Here is a 23,429-nt window from a genome sequence, read left to right on the forward strand (position 1 = left end):
AAACAGACTTTTGAGGAAGGAGATGGTGAGAGAAGAATAAGTGGAAAAAATAAGAAAGAGGGAAATACATAGTAATCATAAGTGAATGGGAATGAGATGAATTCATCTATAAAACAGAAGCAGATAGCAGAATGGATTAAAAACCAGAATCCAACATGTTGTTTACAATGAGCACATTTGAAACAGATACACACATACACTAAAAAGAAGAGGCGAAAACAGAATCTATTATGCTTCAGCTAAGGTTAAAAAACAAACAAACAGAGTTAGTTGTCAAGATCTCAGACAAAACAAAAGCAAAAATAAACCTAAGTAAAAGATGAGCACAAAAACTACATTTTGCTAAAAAAGATCATAGACAATGAAGTAAGAGAAATACTATACATATATGTACCAAATGACATAGCATCCAAATTCTTAAGGGAAAAGTTAATTGAGTTACAAGAGGAAATAGTAAAACTAAACTATAAGGGGACCTCAATTTTCCCCATTCAGAACTAGATAAAAGTAACCATAAAGTAAATAAGAAAGTTAAGGAGATTAATAGAATTTTAGAAGACTTAGATTTAATAGGCCTCTGAAGAGAACTGAATGGGAATAGAAAGGTATATACCTTTTTCCAAGTGATACATGGATCTACACAAAAATTGAACATGTATTAGAGCATAAAAACCTCACAATCAAATGCAGAAAAGCAAGAATATTAAATACATCCTTTCCAGACTATAATGCAATAAAAATTATGTTCAATAATGGGCTGTGAAAACACAAATTAAAAATTAGTTGGAAAATTAATCATCTAACCTTAAAGAATGAGTGATCCAAAGAAGCAATCATAGAAACTGGTAATTTCATTGAAGAGAATGACAACAATGAGATAAAATTCCAGAATCAACTTAGGGGAAAATGTATATCTCCAAATCCATATATCAATAAAACAGAAAAGGAGCAAATTAGTGAATTGGCTGAGCTACTTAAAAAAAAAAACACAGAAAAAAGACAAATATAAAATTCCCAGTTAAACACCAAATTGGAAATCCTGAAAATCAAAGGCAAGATTTAAAAAATTAAAAGTGATAAAATCACTGAACTAATGAATAAATCTAGAAACTGATTTTATAAAAAAAATAAAGAAAATAGATAAACCCTATATTAAGAAAATAAAATTATCAGTATCAAAAATGAAAAGGGTAAATTCACAACCAAAGAAAATGAAACTAAAGCATTTAATAGGAGCTATCTTGCTCAACTATATGCCAATAAATCTGACAATCTAAATTAAATGGGTGAATATTTAGAAATATATAAATTGCCCAGATTAATAGAAGAGGAATTAGAACACTTGACCCTATCTTATAAAAAGAAATTAAACAAACCATGAATGAGCTCCCTGAAGAAAAATCCCCTGAACCAGATGGATTCACAAGTGAACTCTATCAAATATTTAAAGGATGATTAATTCTAATAGTATGTAAACTATTTGAAAAAATAGGCAAAGAAAGAATCCTACCAAATTCCTTTTATTGAATAAAATATGGTGCTAATATCTAAACAAGGAAGAGAAAAAAAAGAAAAAAAAACTCAAGACCAATTTCCCTAATGAATATTAATGCAAAATTTTTAAATAAAATGCTAGCAAGGAGATTACAACAATATAACACAAAGATTACACACTATGGCAAGGTGAAATTTATACCAGGAATGTAGGGCTAGTTCAATATTAGGAAAACTATCAGCATAACTGTCCATCTCAATAACAAAAGCTACAGAAATCATATGGTTGGTTATTCAGAAAAAGGTTTTTACAAAATATGACACTCATCCCTTTTTTAAAAAACACTAGAAAGCATAAGAATAAATGAAACTTTCCTTTAACAATAGATAGTAATTACCCAAAACTATCAGCAAGCATTATCTGTAATGGCAATAAACTAGAGGCCTTTCCAATAAGATCAGGGGTGAAGCAAGGGTGCCTATCAATACTACTATTATTCAGTATTGTTCTAGAAATGCTAGCTATAGCAATTAGACAAGAAAAAGACATTGAAGGAATTAGAATAGACAATAAGGAAATAAAACTATCCCTCAGTAGACAATATGATGGTATATTTAGAGAATCCTAAAGAATCAACTAAAAGATTAGTATAAATAATCAACAACTTCAGCAAAGTTGCAGGGTACAAAATAAACTTCACATAAATCATTAGCATTTCTAAATATTGCCAACAAAGTCCAACAAGAAGAGATAGAAAAAGAAATTCCATTTATAATAACTAAAGACAATATAAAATACTCAGGAGTCTACCTGACAAGAAAAATCCAGGCACTATATGGACACAATTACAAAACACTTTTCATCCAAATAAAGTCTGATCTACACTAGAGAGATACTAATTGCTCATGGTTGGTCAAGTCAATATAATAAAAATGACAATTCTATTCTGTGCCATACCAATCAAATTTCCAAAAAACTATTCTATAGAGCTAGTAAAATTGTAATAAAATTTATCTAGAAGAACAAAAAATCAAGAATATCAAGGGAGTCAATGTGGGGAAAATGTAAAGGAAGGTGGCTTAGTTATACCAGAGCTCAAACTCTATTACAAAGTGGAAATAAAAAAAAAATCTGGTATTGGCTAAGAAATAGATTGGGTACACAATACACAGTAGTAGATAACCATTTTAATCTAGTGTTTGATAAACTCAAAGATCCAAGATTTCAGCACAAGAACTCACTATTTGACAAAAATTGCTGGGAAAACTTGAAAGCAGTTTGGCAGAAACAAGGTACAAATCAACATTTCACACCATATACTGAGAAAAGGTCAAAATGGGTACATGATTTAAATATAAAGGGTTCTATCATAAGCAAATCAGGGAAGCATGGAATAAATATTGTTTGTAAGATCTATAGATAAGGGAAGAATTTATCACCAAACAAGAAATAGAGAGCATTAGAGGAAGTAAAATGGATAATTTTTATTACATAACATTACATCAATGCTGTCAAGATTAGAAAGAAAGCAGGAAACTGGGAAGAGGGGGGGAGAATTTACAGAAAGTTTTCTGATAAAAGCTTCATTTTTTCATATATAGAGAGAACTGGGTCAAATTTATAAGGATACAAGTCATTCCCCAATTGGTAAAAAGTCAAAGAATATGAACAGGCAGTTTTCAAGAGAAGAAAGCAAAGTTACCCATAGTCATATGAAAAAATGTTCTAAATCCCTCTTGATTAAATTAAAACAACTCTGAATTACCACCTCATAGCTATCAGATTGGTTAATATGACAGAAAAGGGAAATTACAAACATCAAAGGGGATGTGTAGATATAGGGACACCAATGTATTATGAACATATCCAACCATTCTGGAGAGCAATTAAAAAAAATTTTTTCCCATGGTTACATGACTCATGTTCTCTCTCTCCCCTCTTCCCTCCCCCCTCCCAGAGTTGACAAGCAATTTCACTGGGTTATACATATTTTATCACTTAAATCCCATTTCCATATTATTCATTTTTATAAGAATCTTTTAAAACCAAAACTCAAATCATATATCCACATAAAAAAGTGATAAATGATATGTTTTCTTCTGTATTTCTACTCTTGCAGTTTTTTCTCTTGGTGTGGATAGCGTTCTTTCTCATAAGTCCTTCAGAATTATCCTGGATCATTAGTAGCAAAGTCTATTTCATTTCATTGTCCCACAATGTTTCAGTCTCTGTGTACAATGTTTTCCTGGTTTTGCTCATTTCACTCCACATCAGTTCATGGAGGACTTTCCAGTTCTTAAAGAAATAATCCAGTTCATCATTCCTTATAGCACAATAATATTCCATCACCATCACATTCCACAATTTTTTCAGCAATTCCCCAATCGAGGGACGCCCTCTCATTTTCCAATTTTTGGCCACCATTGGACATAATTCCAAATCGCCTTCTAGAAAGGTTGGATCAATTAACAACTCCACCAGCAATGCATTAGTGTCCCAATTTTGCCACATCCCCTCCAACATTTATTAATTTCCCTTACTGTCATATCAGCCACCTGGAGAACAATTTGGAACTATACTTGAAGAGCTATAAGACTGTGTATATACCCTGTGACCCAGCAATACCACTATTACATGTGTATTTCAAAGAGATCAAAGAAAAAGGAAAAGGACTACATGTACAAAAATATTTATAGCAGCTCTTTTTTGTTAGCAAAGAATTGGAATATGAGAGGATGTCCATCACTTGGGGAAGAGATGAACAAGTTGTAGAATATGATTAGGATGGAATACTATTGTGCTGTAAGAAATAATGAGCAGGGTGCTTTCAGAAAAGCCTGGGAAGATTACATGAACTGAGGCAAAGTGGAATGAATAGAACCAGGGGAATATCATAAACAGTGACAGCAATATTTTACAATGATCAGCTGTGAATGACTTAGCTATTCTCAGCAATACAACAATCTAAGACAATTCCAAAGCTTATGGCAAAAAATGCTCTCCACTTCCAAAGAAAGAACTGATGGCGTCTGAATACAGATTGAAGCTTATTTTTTTATTTTCTTTATTTTCCTTGGGGTTTTATGGTTTGCCTTTTCTTTTGCGATGACTAATATGGAAATGTTCTGCATGACCACACATGTATAATCTATATCAAATTTCTTGCCTTCTCAAGGAGGGGAGTGGAGAGGGAGGGAGAGAATTAGGAACCTAAAATTTAAAAAAATGTTTAAAATTTTTCTTTATGTGTAATTGAGAAAAAAAATAAACAATTTCAATTTTAAGTGTTTCACTGAGATTTTTTTCCCTTCCCTTTTCGCATTTCTGTCACTGGCCTTCCACTCCCACCACTGATAAACTGAAGCTTTCCCCTGAAACAAATAAGCTTCCTCACGCAAAACAAATTCACCCTCTGGAAATGTCTGCAAACGTCCTCTTTCCACCCGTCTTGTATAGCATCATCTCCCGGCCAAGAGGTTGGGAAACGGACGTCACCATCAGCCTTCTGGGGTCGTGATTGGGTACTGGCTGGCGCTGAAGACTTTCCAAGTTGTTTTTCTTTACGTAACTGCCACATACATTGTTCTCCGGGTTTCCTTCGTCAGTCTTTGAAGGAAACGACTCCACTTTTGGACCGCAGCTCTCCGTGCTAGTCAGTGCTCCCCCAAAGCCGCATCTCTGCACATCCTTTCCCCACTTCCTCCCTTCAGCTCCACTCTGGATTTAGCCCAGCAAATCGAATCCTGCTTCTCTACCTACCAGCCCCTCAGAATGTTGTACTTGGAAACAGATACCAGTTTTCTGTCCTCCAAGCTAAACATTCCTGCCTCTTCTCTTCAGGACCCGATGACACCCAAGCGTCTTCCCTAGTCTCCCCTTTCTCTGAGGCAGTTTACTGGACTGAGGAAAGGCAGGAGGTGGTGGCTGGTCACCAAGTGCCAACCATGGCGTGGCTGCACTCCAACCCACAGCTGACTCTGAGTCCGGCCGCTCTCCCCCCTCCCCCGCCCCCGTGGCCCAGGATCCCAAGCCAGGCAGGATGATTCCCAGCGTTTCTCCAGCACTCAAGGACCAGGATCCTGGGTTCCCAGCACAGCTGTTATTACGTGATGGGGGCAGAGGAGACAAGACAAGGCTGGCTTCTTCTGGACCCTGGCTTGTGTATGGGCTATTTTGTGTTTTTGTTTTGGAGGGGTTGGGTTGGGTTGGGGTTTTTTTGGAGGGGGCTGGAGGAGTAAAGTGAGACCTTTCTCAGGTTCCTGGGTCAGGGTTCCCAACTACAGCAGCTGCTTCATATCCTGGCTCTGGGCCCAAGATCCCCGGAGGGGCTGAGCTCACCAAAGAGAAATGCAGCTCCGGTTATGGGTGGGGGGAAGGGGGCTTCCCTGGCAGACCCTGCCCAGCCTCAGGCCAAGCTTGAGGAGGGGGCTCCAAAGTTCCACCAACCTCCTGATGGGAAAACTAAGAGGTTGGGACTCCCTGAGCGTGGGAACTTCAAGACTAAAATGAGGAAGGCAAGAACTCAGAGGGGCTCCAGATGCCAGGGTCTAATCCCATTCTTCTGATGGAAAGGGAGGAGAACTGAGAAGAAAAAACTGGGTCTCACAGGGAGATAGATGGTAGACGTCCAGGGCCTTGGGCCCAGGTCCTGCCAACCTGGCCAGAAAGCCTGCCAGGGAGGTTAGGTAAGGATCCATTTCCTCCCCAATTTCCTTCTACCAACCCCAGGGCCACCATAATCTACTCTCAGACTCCTTCCTTACAGGCACTTCTTCCTCCTGCCCCCAACTTCAATGTCTAGTAAATGAGGATTGGAGAGAATCCCAGAATAAACCATTATTAACAAAAGTCATAATAGCTGGCAGTTAAGTAATGTTTAAGTTTTACAAAGCCCTTTCCTTCAGCTCAAACTCCTGATCTGACCTGCCTGTGACATTAGATTTATTTTATTTATTCATTTATTAATTTATTTGGTTATTTTGGTTATTATTTTATCTTTAATCTTACCCTTTTTTGGCAAAAAAATTATTTAATTAATTTAGAATATTTTTCCAAGGTTACAAGAGTCATGTTCTTTCTCTGCCCTCCCCACCCTCCCTCCCATAGCCAACTACAATTCCACTGGATTTTACATGTGTGTGACATTGGATTTAGAAGAGGTCCAAGGTCAGCATCCTGGCTCCTCTTCTTGCCTGTGAGACCTTGGACCAGTCACTTAGCCCAAAAGCAGAATGAATTCAGGAGAACCAAAAGAACAAAAGATAGGAACCATAGTTATAATAATTATTATTTTAAAACCCTTTACCTTCTATTTTAGAATTGATGCTTAGTATCAGTTCCAAGGTAGAAGAATGGTTAAAGGCTAGACAATGGGGGTTAAGTGACTACAGCTGGGAAGTGTCTGAGGTCACACTTGAACCCAGGACCTCCTGGCTCCAGGTCTGGCACTCTATTCACTCTGTTACCTAGCTGCCTGACCATAGGTATTGAGATAAATTCTTTCCAGCCCAACACCTGCCCTTATATTAAGGAACTTCAAGGTAGGCATTAATGTTCTCTTTACTCCTCAACCTTCCCTTCTTCAATTCCATCTCAGCAGCATACAGAGAGGGTCTCACCTTGGACCCCACCATCATCCTCAGGTGTTCCTTCTCCATGGTCATAAACTCTGAAAGTCCCTTACATAATCTTTTATCATTCCATCCTTCCCTCCGCCTTATGGCCCCTCAGCCCTGTTTTGTACCATCGTGCAGCACCCTTCAGTTTATTCGTCCCGCCTGCGCTGGCTTCACTCTGGTCCCTTCCTTGTTTTTCACACCTTGGTGAATCAGATCAATTTTACACGATTTTCTACACTCGAATTTCATGCTCCCTTGCCCTGTCACAGATCACGCCTTGCCTCATCCCAGTCTGGGATTATTCCCACCATCCCGCCGCCGCATTCACTCCTATTCCCATGCTGGGGAAAATCACAAAACTGCACTGACTGAGTACACAACACATTTATTACATAATCTCCACTGGGCCTTCACTGCAGTGAGGAAATCCCTTTACACCTCCCTAATCAATTTGCTATCCTGATCACCACAACAGCTGTTCTAAACAGTCTTATGTCTCCTCGTGGCTTCCATGGTACCCCCTCCAACTCTGCTCTCAGACCAGGATCTTGCCTCATGTTCCAAGAAAAAATGGAGTCTCTTTGCCAAGAGTTCCTTCTTCTCCCCTCCTCATCTCACATCCTTCTGACATGGTCCCCTACTATCTCCTCCTTTACGTCTATCTCACATGAAGCCCATAAGGAGATGAGAAATTGAAGGTTAGTGAGAGTAGGGATGAAAGTGGGGGAAATCTGCTGGAGGAGATGAGAGATGGTATCCAGGGTGCAGATTTCCCCCACTTTCATCCCTACTCTCACTAACCTTCAATTTCTCATCTCCTTATCTGCTGACCATTTCTCCTCTGCCCTTAAGAAAACTTTAGGGGGCAGCTGGGTGGCTCAGTGGATGGAGAGCCAGGTCTAGAGATGGGAGGTCCTGGGTTCAAATGTGACCTCAGACACTTCCTAGCTGTGTGACCCTGGGCAAGTCACTTAACCCCCATTGCCTAGCCCTTACCACTCTTCTGCCTTGGAACCAGTACACAGTATTGACTCCAAGAGGGAAGGTAAGGGTTTGAAAAAAAGAAAGAAAACTTCACTTGATCTGATTATCCCTGTTGCCTAATATTTTACTTATCTCTCCTTCCCTTAGAAACTAAACTCCTTGAAAAAGCCATCTATGCCAGGTATCTCCACTTCTTGTGCAACATTCTAAATCCTCTACATTATTCAAATGAAACTGTTCTCTCTCTCCCTCTCTCTCTCTCTCTCCCTCTCTCTCTCTCTCTCCCTCCCCCCCCCCCCTCTCTCTCTCTCTCTCTCTCTCTCTCTCTGTAAACATCCATAGGTGTTTCCCAAGATTCTATCCTAGATCCCTTTCTCTCTTTAGACTCTAACTCAGCGATCTCATTAGCTCCTTCAGGTTCTATGCAGATAATTCCCAAAGTCATATAATCAGCCTTAATCTCTCTCCTGAGTTCCAGTCATACATGTCCAGCTGCCTTTTGGAAATCTCAAACTGGATGTCCAGTAGGTATCTTAAAACACAAACAAAACAAAACAAAACTCTATCTTTCCCTCAAACCCTTCCCTTTTCCCAACTTTCCCAATTCCATTCTCCTAATCACCAAGGCTTGGAACCTTGGTGTCATTATTGATCACTTACACTTGCCCAACATATTCAGTAGTTGTCAAATACTGTTTCTATCTTCATGCCTCTCACACACGTGGTTCTCTCCACTCAAAAGAGCCAAAGCCAGCCATCCTGGTGCAGGTCCTCATCAACTTACTTCTAGCTGGAATCCCTCCTTCAAGTCTCTGCCCAATTTAACTCAGATGCCAAACTGATTTTACTAAGCAGATCTCAATAACTACCAGTGGTTCCCTATTAGCTCCCAGATCAAATAGGAAATGTTCTGTTTGGCATTTAAAGGCCTTTGTAACTTGCCCCTTCCTACCTTTCAAGTCTCCTTACACCTGACTGTCTTCCAATATTCCCTGCAATCTGGCTACACAGCCTCCCTGCTGCTCTGAATGCAGAACACAGACTCAACTCTGCTCATTGACTGTCTTCCATCTCTGGAATATTCTGCCTCCAGGATCCCCTGGTCTCTTTCTTTCTTTCTTCCTTTCTCCCTCAATACTTTTTATTGGTTCCAAGGCAGAAGAGTGGTAAGGACTAGGCAATGGGGATTGACTTGCCCAGGGTCACACAGCTGTGAAGTGTCTAAGGTCAAATTTGAACCCAGGACCTCCCATCTCTAGGCTTGGCTCTCAATCTACTGAGCTACCTAGCTGCCCCACCTGGTTTCTTTCAAATTCCACTGTCTACAAAAGATTTTTCCAGTCCTCTACCACCTCTATTATCTTTCCTCTGAGATTACTTTCTATTTTCTGAGTGTGTATGTATATACCAATTATATATATACACACACAATAGACATAAGCATGTACACACACATAAAACATATATGTTTGGGTGTGTATATAGTGTGTACATTTGTGTGTTTGTTGCATCATTAGAATGTGAGATCCTTGGGGGCAGCTGGGTAGCTCAGTGGATTGAATCAGGCCTAGATGTAAAAGTTCAGGTTGAGCTGAGGTTCTAAGAGAGGGAAGGAGTGGACACTGATTCCTCATGAGCTTACCCATAGGCAAAGTGGAAGTTTCTGATAAACAGAGGTGATGAGCAGTGAGCCACAGGATATATAAATACCCCAACCTAACCAAGGTAGAATCTCAAAGCACGCTTAAGTGGAAGCCAAGAAGAACCAGCTTCCTGCGGGATAACTATATTCCACTGGAGACATCCTTCAGACCCCTTAGAAGTGGGGCACCCTGTCTTTGTGGTGCCAAAAATTAGAAAATGAGGGGATGCCCTTCAATTGGGGAATAGTTGAACCAATTGTAGTATATGTTGGTGATGTAATACTATTGTGCTCAAAGGAATAATAAAGTGGAGGAGTTCCATGTGAACTGGAACAACCTCCAGGAAGTGATGCAGAGTGAAAGGAGCAGAAGCAGGAGAACATTGTACACAGAGACTGATATACTGTGGTACAATCGAATGTAATGGACTCCTCCATTGGTGGTAATGCAATGATCCAGGACAATTCTGAGGGACTTACGAGAAAGAACACTATCCACATCCAGAGGAAGAACCGTGGGAGTAGAAACACAGAAGAAAAACAACTGCTTGATCACATGGTTCAAGGGGATATGATTGGGAATGTAGACTCTAAATGATCATCCTAATGCAAACACCAACAACATGGAAATAGGTTCTGACCAAGGACACATGTAAAACCCAGTTGAAATGCACGTTGGCTGTGGGAAGGGTGGAGGGAGGGTAGGGAGGGAAACAATATGATTCTTGTAACCAAGGAATAAGGTTCTAAATTGACTAAATAAATTAACTTAAATTAAAAAAAAAAAAGAAGTGGGGCACCCCAGGCTTTGCATCATTCTACATGTGTAGACTTTGTCCTTGGGAATCCATTTTTGAAATTTTTTTTTCCTGTTGCTTTCTCCTCTGCTAGTGGGATTTATATTTTATTATTTTTGGAAAGGTTATTTTCATCCTCTCTTGTGATTAGTATTTTAGTGGTGGTTTTGAGTTTTGAGCTTTTGTTGATGTTGGCTAAAAGAAATTTTGCCTTGTTAACTTTTGGGGTACTTTTATGTCTCCATTGTTTAATTTTAAATATCTTCGTGCTTATTCATTGACTTTTTCCCCATTAGTGCATTTTGGTCTTTTTTCTTGCTTTATGTTTTGCTCTGTTTTATTTGGCTCCCTCCAATGGAACTTTTACCTCCTTTCTCTGGAAATTTTATTTTATTTTGGCTTTTCTTTTCTGTATGTTGAGCCAGCTAGTCTTCCAATTCCTTTTGAATGCATTTTCTATTTTGTTTTCATTTTTAGATGCATGTATCATGTATATTTTCTTTTATGTAAATATAATTTTTATATTTCTCTAATTTTTATTAAATTAAACTCTAATTTTTGTACTTCTGATTTCAAAAAAGTCTTATTTCCATTTATTTTCCATTTTGTTGGGTGTTGTTCTCAGTTTCTTTAGAGACCGGTCTGTCTTCTGTAATCTATTCATCATGAAAATGCTAATTAGCAAAAGATTTTGTCTCTAATAGGGCCATGAGGCATCCTTCATATTCAGCTTTGAGCATGAGTAAGGGCTCTTGTTGACCTGAGGCTATTTGCATATTTGTTTGTTATATGTTAGCACATGAAAGGAAGCTATTGGTATTGTTTTTTGTGAGCTTGAGTTTACTTCTGTTGCACTGAGGTTTATTTGCATATTTTCTTATGTACCACATATTAATTAAATATTTTAGTTGTTTTTCAGTCTAGTCCAACTTCTGTTTAAAAACATTTTTTCAAACCCTTACCTACTCCATTTCTAGACTTGACTCTTAATCCACTGAGCCACCCCAGTCATCTCCTACCCCAGCTCTTCATAACTCCATTTGGGGTTTTCTTGTCAGAGATACTAGAATGATTTGCTCTTTCCTTCTCCAGTTCATTTTATAGATGAGGAACTGAGGTAAATCGGGTTAAGTGACTTGGCTAAGGTCACATAGCCAGTAAGTATCTGAGACCAAATTTGAACTTAGTTTCTCCTGATTCCAGAGCCAGTGCTCTATCCACTGTACCATCTAGCTGCCCCATTAATTAAATATAGCTGGTTTATTGTGCAATAGTGATAGGCTTTTGCCATGCTTTCTGCTTATATTAGCATTACTGGTTTACTTTAATATATTAAACACAGAATCATCTCTTTAAAAGATAAATGCTATAGGCGATTCAATGTATTTTCACATTGTAAAAGGATTATATTGCCATGCTTTAAATATTGAAAGTTGAAGGAACCTTTTACTTGGGCTTAGGAACAGACACAGATTTTACAGATATTACAAAGGAATGTGAAAAACCTGGAGCCCTGCAGAGGAATATTTAGAAACCTAAAGCATCTAGGAAGTACTCTGTGAATTATCAGAGCTATTTGATCATTCAAACATTCCCTGTGTTCTGGCAAAAGGAAATAGCACCTGAGAATTAATCTGCAGGTCACTTTTGGAAGAAGAAATGATGCTTAGAAAAGAAGTAGGGGCAGACAGGTAGCTCAGTGGATAGAGGTGAGAGGTCCTAGGTTCAAATTTGGTCTCATACTTTCTAGCTGTGATCCTGGGCAAGCCACTTAACCCCCATTATCTAGCTCTTACCTCTCTTCTGCCTTGGAGTCAATACTTAAATATGAGTCAAAGACAAAAGGTGAGGAAAGAAAGAAAGAAAGAAAGAAAGAAAGAAAGAAAGAAAGAAAGAAAGAAAGAAAGAAAGAAAGAAAGAAAGAAAGAAAGAAAGAAAGAAAGAAAGAAAGAAAGAAAGAAAGAAAGAAAGAAAGAAAGGAAGGAAGGAAGGAAGGAAGGAAGGAAGGAAGGAAGGAAGGAAGGGAGAGAGACAAAGGACGAAAAAGAGAGAGAAAGGAAGAAAGAAAAAGGAAGTAGGGAAGGAAGGCAGAGAGAAAGGAGAAAAGAAGGAAGGAAAGAAGGAAGGAAGGAGAGAAGAAAGGGAGAGAGAAAGAAGGAAGGAAGGAGAGAAGGAAAGAAAGAAGGAAAAGAAAAATGTGAGTTCTCCTAAGCAATGTGATCACAATTTTATATCGAAACTAGAGTCACATAAAAATGCCACTTACTTGGAAGGTAAGGCTAAAGTCAGATCTGCTATGCCAGAGAAATATTACAAGCCCAAATTACGAATCTTCTCAGGTCAAGAACCAGAAAAACAATCATAGGAAGTTTGTAGAGTTAGACATCAGCTATACTATAGCACTGGCAGCCTGTCAGAAAAGAGGAGCAGATTGATGGAGAGTTTTTAGAAGAACAGCTCTTATGTATAGGCTTCTAAAGCCACACAGTCTAAAGTTACATAATGAGCACATTTGAAAACCTAAAGATGCAATCTGGTGGTGGTGAGATTCCACCAGAGCCAGTCTCAAACACTTCTTAGCTGTGTGACTCTAGGCAAGTTACTTCACTGCTGTCTGCCTCAGTTTCCCTCATCTGCACATGGGGATAATAACAACACCTACTTCCCATGATTGTTGTGAGGATCAAATGAGATATTCGTCAAACTCTTTGCAAATATTAGAAAATTATCAAAATGCTAGATATTAATATACACTATTGTTGTTGGTGTTATTTTATTGTTTTATTGGAGTCCAACTCTTCATGACCCCATTTGAGATTTCTTGGCAAAGATATTGAAGTGGTTTGCCATTTTCTTTTCTAGCTCATTTTATAGATGAGGAAACTGAGGCAAACAGGGTCAAGTGACTTATCTGAAGTCACACAGCTGGTAAGCGTTTAAGATTTGCTTTGAACTCAAGTTTCCTTGACTCTGGCCCACTATTCACTGTGCCACCTAGATGCCCATTTATATGCTTCATTTATCAATTCTATTATTCAACAGAGAAGACACAAGCCTTCTGCCTTTCTAGTCAGAATGGATTCTCAGTGACAGAGATTAATGAGAGGTACGATTGCTTCTAAGAAAGTAGCCAAAATCAGATTGAAGCCAATACACAGAAGTATGATAAACCTCGCTATCCATCACTGGTCTAGATCCCTCGCCTATCTCTTCTGAGTTAGCCAAAGTAACTCAAATACAGAGATGGAAGACCACAGCACCTCTGCAAACCAATTTTCCCAAGAGTATAATTTTTAGTATGGTTCATAAAAGAAAAACAAGGTAACCATTGTACAGTTGCAAATTCAAAAGCATAAAGTTAAATGAGGATGGGGCAGGAGGTAGAACAATGGACCAAATGATTCTTCCTGGAAAGGTAGAGGGTCAAAGAATGGCAGCTACAGTGACCTAAAAGAAGAATACCCACATCAGGCTATAACCAGAAAATTCACTGTTGCTCCTACAGAAGCTAAAGTCTCTTGAACCAGAAAACTGGGGGGGGGGGGGGGGGGGAGGGAGGAATGAGGGGCCAAGGAAGAAGAAAGACCTTGATTCTGAGAAAAATGACAGAGACTTGATCATTGATTCCTTATGGGTCTATTCCAAATGGTCCCAAAGGATCCTGAACAGAGATGAGAATGAAGATTGAAGAGGACTGTTCTGCTTTTCTTGACAGTAGATCTTAAGCAACCATGATATTCAAGTTGTTCTGTAAAAGACACTGATTAGAACCAAACCCAGCCTATTTAAAATCCTAGCAAGAAATTCGTACTCAGTACCTTTACACTTTTGACCCTCCCTGTAACCTGTGTCGAGGCTCACAAGTTCTGCTAGTATTCATCATGCCAGCTCTGGTTATTCAAACTCAAGAGTGAATCCCAAGGCATTTGACTCTGGTGATCGATTCCCCCACATCAAAAGAGTGGAACAATTGGTTGAGCTAATGTCTCAACAGGAGGACAGGCATATTTTGTGGCATCAAAATGATGCTGGATGTGCCCAAGAATAACCTACAGAATCCAACTCACTGACTCCCTGCCATTCTGGGAATAATCTAAGACGATGTCCTTTCTCATCATCTCAGAAACTCCTTGAAAGAATTTTATCCTCCCAGCATCCAGCAGACTGTATCACCTATAGTGGTGATACTGAGGAAGTAAGAAAGACATCATTGTGTATAGACTAACAGGCTTTGGCCAAAATAAATTATGTGGACCAGTAAACTATGCCATTGGTTCAAGATGCCCCAATTTGTCTACTAGTCAGCCAGTGGCTCTTAATCTTGGATTTATCAACTGGTGGACACTATCACATTCCTATATTTGAGAAAGACAAAGAGAGGACCACTGTCTTCTGAACAGTTGGATTTCACCAAGGTGAGCTTATTCCCCAAGACATCTTGAAGGCTCCTGCCACCTTCCAATGGGTAATGGAGACATGGGTCAGACATGAACTATGATAATAGAGGTGTCAAACAATTGAAATTCATCAAAATAAAAGCTCTTATTGGCAGCATTGCCCCACCTCTGAGAATTGCCTAGTAGATTATAATGTAATTGAAAAAATCTTTAACAAAATAAATAAAAATACAGCAGATTTATAATGTTAGTATGTGGTTTTCTAAGTCAATATGCAACCCACAGGAATCCTTAGGAATGATTTAGTAGACTTTGTTTCTATATGATTTTTATACTACTCATCTCCATGACTTCATGTCTTTAGAAGGAACATTGGAAAAACCTAGGGAGAGACTAATGAAAGTGATGGATGAGGGGGCAACTAGGTGGCTCATGGATTGAGAGGCAGGCCTAGAGATGGGAAGTCCTGGATTCAGATTTATTCTCAGACACTTCCTAGCTGTGTGACACTGGGCAAGTCATTTAATCCCCATTGCTTAGCCCTTACCACTTTTCTGCCTTGGAACCAATATACAGTGTTGACTCTAAGATGGAAGGAAAGGGTTAAAAAAAAAAAGAATGAAAGTGCTGGATGAGCTAAGGGAAATTGGCACTTGACAAGAGCATAGAACTTCAGTTAAATATATTGATCACACAATATGGTACCAGGATGTGAAAACACTGAGCCCAGAGGAAATTAAAACACTCCTGAACTGACCACAAAATCTTAGAGATCTAAGGGCTTTTTAAAGATTTAGTGATTATCACAAATTCGTTTAGTGATTATTATCACAAATTATGTTGCTATGAATAAATCCCTGCAGAGGCTTACTCCTACATACCTGCTAGAAGAGACCAGAAGGGCAAGAAAAGTCAAGTTATCTTAAAAATCAGCAGATATAGTTGGAGATCGATGGATGGATAAATGTGAAGAAATCTTCAAAGATTTGTTCACCTGCCTAATGTAAGCATCAGCATTGGCCTATGCTAGCCTAAAGGACTTTCCTAAGAAAGTGGCATTCACCAAAAACCCATTACATTTGCCACCAGGAGACTGAGCAACACTTATCCCAGACACAACTTGCAATTCTTAGTTTTGAAGTAAGTTACCGATATTGAGAAGTTCCAAAATTATATGTATGGAGCAAAATATCAAAGGTGGGCTGACAGCAATTCCAATGATCTATAGTTTCATCCCTTCTAAGTTGGATGCTGCTGCATTCCAGAAGGAACCAGTTGTGAATTCACCTTAGGTTACAATAGACTAGAGGAGATGCCTTCTGCCAAAGCCCACAACAAAGCTATAATGACACTAAAAGAAATTGTCAAAGCTATTTGTGATCCTTAATGACAGGGTCACAGTCAAGGGTCTGACTAATAAAATTGATATAAGAGATATATTTTCACTTGGAAGGACAGTCAGAGCAGTTTCAGGCTTTCAATGCTACTAAGCCCCCATCTTGGCTTTGCCCCCCATATTTGCACTTGGGTAAAACAACAGCAACTTCATAAATATAATACGAGAAGGTATGATTAGACCAAAGTTTATCTGAAAAAGATGTGGAGATTTGAGTGATTAGTTCAACATGAGTCAGCACTGTGATAGGTCAATAAAAAAACATTTATCTAGAGCCTACTATGTGCCAGGTACTATGCTAAGTACTTGGGATATAAAAAGAGACAAAAGGCCCTCAGGGAGCTCACAATCTAATGGGAGAGGCAACAAACAAACAAATGATAATATGAAATAATTAAAAGAGGGAAGGCAGTAGAATTAAGAGAAGTTGGGATAGGTTTTCTATAGAAGATGGACATTTAGTTGGGATGTGAAAGAAGCCAAGGAAGCTGGGAGGCAGATCATTCCAGGCATGTGGGACAGCCAGCAAAAAATGTGTGGAGCTAAGAGATTGTATCCATCTCTTGGTTTCTTACCAATTAGTTTCCCCACTTGGTTTCTGATTTCTTGAACATCATACTTTCTCCAGGAAAAACTCATCATCATAGAGATTGCTTTAGCTTTAATATTCAATACCTCCTCATATTCTTATTTGCCTCTCCCCTCTGGTTGGAGGGATGGAGGGTGGAAATAAAAAATTCTCAAATTCTGAGTCATCCCTTTATAAAGGGCTCAGAATTTCCAACCAACTCTTCTTTTCCCACCAGCTGCTTTGCTTGGTTTGGACTCCCCAACATCATTACCTATTCCTCCCCCTCCTCCACTTTATTCCCAACACCACCAGGGTATCCTCTGGCATCCCCCCCCAATTCTTCCCCTGGCTTTCTTTTGAGCATTTTCTTTCCCCATTAGACTGTAAGCTTCTTGAGGGCAGGGGTTGTCTTTTTTATTTGTATCCCTAGCAGTTAGCACAACATCTGACACATAGTAGGGGCTTTATAAACATTTATTGACTGTTTGAAGGAAAATCAAGGAGGCCAGTGTCATTAAAATGTATTCATCACTTAAAAGGTAGTGGTGGTGTTGGGAGATTATGAAGTACTTTGAAAGACAGAGGATTTTGAATTTGATCTTAGAGGGGCTAGGGAGGGTTGGAGGAAGGAAGGGTCCTTATTCTTCTTCTAGGACAAACTCACTGGAGTTTATTGAGTAGGGATGGTGTGACATGTCCCAAACCTGTGCTTTAGGAAAATCACAGTATGACCTGGAATGGGGAGAAACTTGAGACAGGCAGACCCACCAGCAGGCTATTTAAGTAATCTGAGCATGAGATGATGAGAGCCTTTATCAGGTGGTTCAGAGAAGAAAAGGAGACCTACTTGAGAAATGGCACAAAGGTGAATTTGATAGGTCTTGGCAACAAGTTGAAGATGAGGGCTGAGAGATGATGAGTCAGGAATAACATCTAGATGGTAAACCTGAGGAAATGGGAGGATGATGTTGTCCTTGCCAGTAATGGGGAAGGCAGGAGAAGGAGGGTTTAAGGGGAAAGATAATGAGCTCGGTTTTAGACAGTTTGAGTTTGGCATCCAGAATAAGATGTCTGAAAGGCAATTGGAGACATGAAATTGGAAGTGAAAAAGAGATGGTGATTAAATAAACAGAAGTTGATGAGTTCACCAAGTATAGTATAGAAAGATAAGAGAAGAAAGTCCTGAACAGACTGTTCTAACTGTGGGATGCCCACAGCTAGAAAGGCACAACCTGGATGAGAGACCAGCAAAAGAGGTCAAGAAGGAGTGGTCTGATAGGTAGAGAAGAACTAGGAGAGGGTGATGTTCTGGCAACCCAAAGAATATCAAGGAGAAGCAGGCAGCCACTCAGTTGCAAGACTTGAAAATAATATATCTATCCAGATATGTATTTCATAAAGTTTATTGGAAAGGGTAGACAACTATTCCTCTAATTAACCTGACCACATGGAGCCTAACCTGCATGTCTCTTCTCTCCTTCCCTTCACCTGCCTGCTCTGTTCCCTTCTCAGTTCTCCCGATTCTTCTGAGGTTCCTTTTGCATATGAAGGCAGGCCAGCAAACTGAAGCAGCTTCTATCTTACCTAAGCTTTACCTAAGACTCAAAACTTCTCTCAGAAGAAAATTAAAGTCCTAAAAAAAAGTCCCTTCATGATCGCCATTCTGTAAGAATTAAAAATATTTTTGCCCAGATATATATTTTATAAAGTTTATTGGAAAGCGTAGACCTCTATGTAATTCCTCTAAGTAATCTGACCATGTCATGCCTAGCCTGCATGTCTCTCCTCTCCTCCCCCTCACCTGCCTGATCTCTGGCTTCTTCCCTGATTTTCCCCACAGTTCTTCCCCGAGCAGCCCCCAACCTTGACTTATTGACATATGGAACATACACAGATGTAACCCTGGAGCAGATATGCTATGTCAGGAATGTTTGAAAGACAGGTAAAGTTACTCAGGAGGGGGAGGGGGTAAACTTCATTGACACAATCCCCCCTGTGATCCTTTGGGAGAACTGTCACCCCCCCCCCCCAATGGATCATTTAAATATAACTATGTTATAACTCTAAAAACCTTCTAGCTAAAAGTGCATACAATATTGCATTTTTCTAAGAGGGAGTTACAATAGTTAGAGATGGGAGTAAAATACAAGAACTGATTGATAGACACATTGACAAAATGCCAACTAGGGGGTAGTCCACTTTGGCATAAGAGTTTACATTCAGAATAAGTATGTTCAAACCCCTTCAATTCAGTTCATTATATCCCAAAGTTCATTCTGGATCTTTTGATTCAGTGTGTAGCTTTTTCAAGCATCTTTATAGCACCCTCTCCAAAAGGATCTACTTTCTTGATTTTGGGGTGTTGGCAAGTTTCTTTTCCTGAAATTTCTCAAAAAAATTTAAATATTGCATTTTAGGATAATTATACAACCCCCCCTGAGGAGGGTGTTGACAAACACAAGAATCACACTGGGATACATGACTGCATTATGAGGTATATGAAACAATTGTCAAAAGAAAAACAAAAAACAAACCACCCCCCCAAAAAAATCCCAAATATGAGTAAAAAAATGAAATTCTATATAAAAATAAGAAATTATAAAAAATAAAATAAAAATCTTATGTGTATAAAATTCTGAGTAAAAAATAGACGAACTGTAACAGGTTCTTGAATCACAGGCAAGGCTCTATTAAAGTGACTTATGGTCCACAAGCCTGTAGGACAATAGCATCAATACAGCACTTTACCTATTTGCAGCCAGGACTACAGAAAATTGCCAGACTATAAGAGAGAAAGGACTAAGTTTCAGCAGGGAATGGGAAAAATCATTCCCTGATCTGATTGTACCATCACTGTCAGAGATAGGGGGAGCCAGGATGATAGCCAACCTGAGCAGCCTTAGCAGGCAGCCAACACCGAGTGCTATCCTGCGCTGCACTGTGACAACTTCACTGTCTTCTATCCTTATCAGACTTCATCTTGTGGTATTGTCTTCAGCCTAAACATGAACACTAATAAACTAAAGAGTGTTCAGAGGAGCCCATTCCAGAGGGGGAAAGGCTGTCTGTCAGTCCAAGTCATATGAGAATAAGATGGAAGAACTGGGTGGGTTTATGGTGGATAGAAAACTCAGGAGGGAACATGAGAACTTTTTTCAGGTATTTGAAAGGCTGTCATGAGAAAGAAGGTTTAGATGTGATCACTTGGGCACCATAGGGCAAAGCCAGGAACAATGAATGGAAGATACAAAGAGGCCCATTTAGATTCGATGTCAAGAAAAACTTAATAGAAGAGCTCTCCAGAATGGAACAGGCTGCCTAGAGAGATGGAAGGTTCCTTTTCCTTGAAGATCTTCAATCAGAGACTGCATAGTTACTTGTCAGGCATATAGAGGTGGGGATTCCTTCTGTGTAAAAGTGGAATCAATGAGGTCCTTTCCAACTCTTAAATTTTGTGATTCAGTGATTCTATGATCTGTTCCTATCACTAATTTTTTAAATTTCCTCTCCTCTGTGAAGCTCTCACAAAGCAGTTTTCTTCACCAAGACCAACTATTCCTTTACACATGCCTTTGATCCTTCTTTCCTTCCTTCCTCCTTCCTTCCTTCCTTCCTTCCTTCCTTCCTTCCTTCCTTCCTTCCTTCCTTCCTTCCTTCCTTCCTTCCTTCCTTCCTTCCTTCCTTCCTTCTTCCCTCCCTCCCTCCCTCCCTCTTTCTTTCTTTCTTTCTTTCTTTCTTTCTTTCTTCTTCTTTCTTTCTTTCTTTCTTTCTTTCTTTCTTTCTTTCTTTCTTTCTTTCTTTCTTTCTTTCTTTTCTTTCATTCTTTCTTTCTTTCTTTTCTTTCTTTTCTTTCTTTCTTTCTTTCTTTCTTTCTTTCTTTCTTTCTTCTTTCTTCTTTCTTTCTTTCTTTCTTTCTTCTTTCTTTCTTTCTTTCTTTCTTTTCTTTCTTTTCTTTCTTTCTTTCTTTCTTTTCTTTCTTTCTTTCTTTCTTCTTTCTTTCTTTCTTTCTTTTCTTTCTTTCTTTCTTTCTTTCTTTCTTTCTTTCTTTCTTTCTTTCTTTCTTTCTTTCTTTCTTTCTTTTCTTTTCTTTCTTTCTTTCTCTCTCTTTCCCTTCCTCCTCCCTCCCTCCCTCCCTCCCTCCTTCCTTCCTTCCTGAAAACAGGTAAGGACTAGGCAATTGTGGTTAAGTGTCTTGTACACCAGGTTCACACAAATAGGAAGTGTCTGAGATCACATTTGAATCCAGGACCTCTCATTTCCAAGTCTGGCTCTCTACTGAGCCACTTAGCTGTCCTCCTTCTCTTCCTTCTACTCTAACAAAAGGTCCCCACAGTCACGCCTACTCTAATCTTCAATGTTTCTTTATTATCTCCTTCCTTATAGGCATGCTCAAGTCTCCCCTTTCAAAAATAAAACAAAATGAAACCTTCATTAGTTTCCTTTTCTTTCCAGCTGTCTTAAGTTTCATCTCCGTTTCTCAGCCAGACTACAGAAAGAGCTGCTACATCTGTTACCTCCATTTCCTTTCTTCTCACACTCTTTGCAACCAAGCTCCTCATCTCATCACTCAAATTGAGACACTTCTCTCCAAAGTTATGAATTTCAGGGGGAGGGTGGGAATGGATTTCTCTTATTTTACCCAAACTGGAAATGCAGTAGCTATTCATGGAAATTGTTTCTATTCTATTTCTGGCCTGGGCCAATTTGCCTCTCCTTGAGGGCTCCCCATTTTGATACTGGAGGAATGTTTAGCCAACTACAACTCAGAAATTGCTCAAGACATCTGTCTGCTTCTCAGTAACTGGAATTACAAGCAACTCACCATGATGCCTGACCAATGATCCCCCCTCATTTTTTATTTAATTAGAGTAGAGAGGGCATCTAGGTGGCTCTGTGGATTGAAAGCCAGGCCAAGAGTAAGGAGGTTCTGGGTTGGGATCTGGCCTTATTCACTTCCTAACTGTGTGACCCTGGGCAAGTCACTTCATCTTCACTTTTCTGCCTTAAAACCAATCAATACACAGTAATTGATTCTTAGATGGAAGGTAAGGGTTTAAATAAAATTAGTAAAAGAAACTCCACATCAGAAACTAGTTATCCTCTTTCACCTCATGATTTTCCTTGTCTTGGTTTTGATAAATCGCAGATTGGCATAAAAAATTGAATGAGGATTTGTGGGAGTTTTGCAGAAGCTGCAGATGACACAGAAAGAGTTTAGATACTCAGAAATGCAAAATTAACCCACAATTTACCATAGGTTCTGTAGAACACCCCATAAAAAAAGATAAAATTTCAGATTTTTTTTTCTCTGGTAGAAAGAGAGGGCCACAGAAATTTCAGTTCCCCCAAACCCCTCGATGGGGAAGGAGGAATAACTGTCCTTCTACTAAAAGCAGCTGGAGCCTCTGCTGTTCAGTTTCTAGCCTTAAAGAATCCACTGGGGAAACTTGCCCAGGGGCACATGGTCAGTTGAGGTCACAATTGCCACTTGATGGGAGATGAGAATCTTCCTGACTCTAAGGCCCAACTTTCTTCCTCTTAGCTAGGAAGGGAGAAAGGCCCCAACCAAAAAAAACCAAACCAACCCCAAAAACTAAGGAACCAATATGAGTCAGCTATGGAACAGGTGGTTTATTCCCACACCGGAAAGGGAATGCTAAGCTGTAAAGAATAATTGAGTGATTAGAAGAGAATCCAGTAACTAGTAGTACAACCATTACCGAGCCTAATATTTTAGCCTCATTGGAACATACTGTTTGCTTGGCTGCTAATTATCCATTTTTCATTTCGCCTCTATTGCCATTGCTTGTCTACCAGCCAAGTGGGATCCAAGCCAGATCTTGTCTAGGGATCGCCATCTCTGATGCTGACATTTTCCTCCTCGTAGCAAGCCCAGTCCTGCTTTTGCTGCCGTAAGCACAGCCACTCGGGTTGACGTAGCCGCTGCACCCCCAAAGCCTTTTAGGACCTTCTGATGCTGAAGAGGTTGATTTCAGAGGAAAGGGACACCCAACAGGGAAGGCAAAGCATCCAGAGGCCTCTGGGACAAGCCTAGCTAGCTCCACATTCCATGGAGGGGGCAGGGGCTGTTGTGTTGGGCTAGAGAAGGACCCTTCCTTCCTCCACCCCTTGACTGAAGTCACAATTTGTTTCCTGGCCAGCCAGAAGCTGCCTCATCTTCTATTAGGTGTGGCACTCTGTGTCATCAGCTCTTTCAGCTCAGCAACCAATCAAAGATGCTTAAGCCAGAGATGAATCATATATAGCCAGAAGCAGGCAGAGGATATCTATGCTGTGCTCAAGTTTCTACATATTCCTCTATGGACAGGCGGAGGAAATCTGTCAGCACTCCAAGGAGGTGTAGGGGAGGGCTGGTGTGGGGAAGTGGGGTGCCCCCAGAGGGTGCCACATGTACATAGATCCAGCCATAGTCTCTCTCCTGATAACAGGCCTGCATTTCCAATTGACCCCTGAAGAGTTTGGCCCGTAGGTCCCATTACTGTTGTCATTCGGTTATTTCTTTCAGTCA

At 39.6% G+C, this 23,429-nt stretch overlaps 1 long non-coding RNA gene across 1 annotated transcript; it reads right to left on the reverse strand.

The window, feature by feature from the left end:
• Nucleotides 1-1,163: 1,163 nt before the first annotated feature.
• LOC130458272 (uncharacterized) lies at nucleotides 1,164-23,105 on the reverse strand. The gene is made up of 3 exons (XR_008917389.1): nucleotides 22,654-23,105; nucleotides 12,803-12,946; nucleotides 1,164-4,705 (listed from the first exon to the last, which is right to left on the reverse strand). It is a non-coding gene; the product is annotated as an uncharacterized LOC130458272 (long non-coding RNA).
• Nucleotides 23,106-23,429: the final 324 nt, after the last annotated feature.

This window comes from Monodelphis domestica, chromosome 3, assembly GCF_027887165.1.
Source record: "Monodelphis domestica isolate mMonDom1 chromosome 3, mMonDom1.pri, whole genome shotgun sequence".
Lineage (NCBI taxonomy): Eukaryota > Metazoa > Chordata > Mammalia > Didelphimorphia > Didelphidae > Monodelphis > Monodelphis domestica.